Source organism: Tigriopus californicus, chromosome 9 (assembly GCF_007210705.1).
Source record: "Tigriopus californicus strain San Diego chromosome 9, Tcal_SD_v2.1, whole genome shotgun sequence".
Taxonomy (NCBI): Eukaryota; Metazoa; Arthropoda; class Copepoda; order Harpacticoida; family Harpacticidae; genus Tigriopus; species Tigriopus californicus.
In genome coordinates this window covers 1450400-1452549 of record NC_081448.1, presented here as the reverse complement: position 1 = coordinate 1452549, position 2150 = coordinate 1450400, and positions in this window count along the sequence as shown.

Here is a 2150-nt window from a genome sequence, read left to right as displayed (position 1 = left end):
GGGGGGGGGGGGGGGAACACTCCTTCGATTCTCAGAAGTACGAAGAAATCAAAGAGCCTGAAGGACCACCTTAATGCTCCCATAAAGACGTGTGTCCTTTCTCTCCCATTTCTTGTTCTTGCTGGTTAGGAAGGGGCTTTCGAGCCGACCAAGGATAAACGTTGGAAGAACCTTCAGAAACAGCTGCGTTCTTCTTCGTTTTCTTGTGCCTCTTCTTCGAAAGAGAAGCAAGTCATAAATCTCACGCCAAAGTCGTTGACGGCCTTTTTTCAAGGTCACGGTACCTTTCGGATCGACGTGCCTTTTGGATTCTGTCGTAGCTCTGTTGCTTTTCCACCTTCCAAGTTCTCGGTGTTCAGTGGAACCTCAGTGTCCTCACGTTGAGGCCATCCACAGGCCTCTGGATCACTGATTACTTGGACAAGAGCCAAGGCAAAGATTGGCTTAAGGGAGACATTCAAACGTACACTAAATAAGAGACGGTCCTATACATTGTTCTTGATTCTTTTGCATTGTAAAGGGTATTCAAAACAAGTTTTGATTGTCGAGACCAATCTACACGAGTACATTGACCACCTTCCAGTCCAGATAAGTTGTGATTTTTCTTCCTCACCATCCTAGACTCGCTCTCGTCCTGGTTGAATTGTGTATGTTATTAACAACCTGCTCAATGTTCATTGACCCTCAAGCGTCGCATCACGCTGCTGGGTTTCTTCCACTTTAATTACCCATTCAATTAATCAACCAGTTGTCTAGATCAAACACCATTAAAGCCTCGTAAAGTATGGTCCCAAGCGAGAAAGGCCTTCCAATTATTGTACATCAAAGTTGCCTCATTCTGAGTGAACGTTGTACGTACTCCAAGAACTTGCACTGACGAGGAGCGACTCCGACCAAAGTGCCAGCTAACAAGTTGCTTCCTTTCTGTGCGCTCAAAAGGGCCTTACAGGAAGCAAACCCAGTCAAAGTGCTCTGATCCTTGAGTCCATGGCCTTTGAGCCTGAAACACGCCGAACCTAAGCAAAGGACTCCTGGAAATGTGGACATGTTGCTCCCTCGATCTTCCGAGTTCCGATGGAGTGTCTAATTAGCCTTGGGGGAACGTGATGGAACAGCAAGCATACGTCTCGATTGTTTACTCAGTAAATTCATTAAAAGACGTGGCATTCATGTTTCTTTTCAAACTCATCACGTTTACAATGGTTCAATAAAGATCTGTCAGGTCATAACGCTACTGTACATACACAGTAGGTTAAGATAATTCATGGCGGAATCCATGATCAGCAACTGGTTTCTATCTTCGAGGAGATTAATCCTGTCACTTAGGCGGTAGCAGACGATTCCATTTATCTTCTCTTCGTTACCATGCATACATACAACAGATATGGCGTATGCACGGTTTCATACTGTGCCTAGGGAGGAGTTGGGAGTATCGGGAACAAGGGGCGTTCACGGTAAACCTGATTTTCCTAATATTTGTTTGCTGTCTAGTGCACTGGTGCACACAAAAATAAGTGTGCCTTTGCTTAAAGTGGAAATTGAAAACCCCTGTGTGTCCAAAAGTCAAGGCAAGTCAACGTGTTGAGCACTTGAGTTGGCTTAATGGCCTTAATATCTTACTCAAGGGTAGGTTTTTTCATTATGAGAATGGGTTCCACGGTGTATTTTCTTGGTCGACTTGAAACTTGACCAAGGAGCAAGGCAAAAGTTCGGGATCGTGGGCTGCGAAATTAGAAAGACAGGTGTGAACCATGCTTGATTGAAGAGAAAAAAATGTTTTCCAATGAAGTGTACCGAAGGGTTAGAAGTGATCTTTTAGCCGGATGGCATTGCGGGCCCTCAACTTCATGACTTCAATTTTTAACGCAAACCCATGAATGGATGCCATTTTACCGATTACACTTTACCGATTGCTGCGGTTCCACCGTTGATTTATTGCACAAGCAAATGTCATATACCGACTTTTATGATATTCCTAGATCTTGGCACATGCTTTAATAATGCATAAGCCGATCAACAACCTTTTGAACTCATTAAGACCCGGGATAATTGCAACGAAATTGAAATCGTCGGGGAAATGAGGTGATGTTTTCAATTTTGAACCAATTCATAACCGACATGTGTTCAATTCCCACTTGATTTTGCCCTAG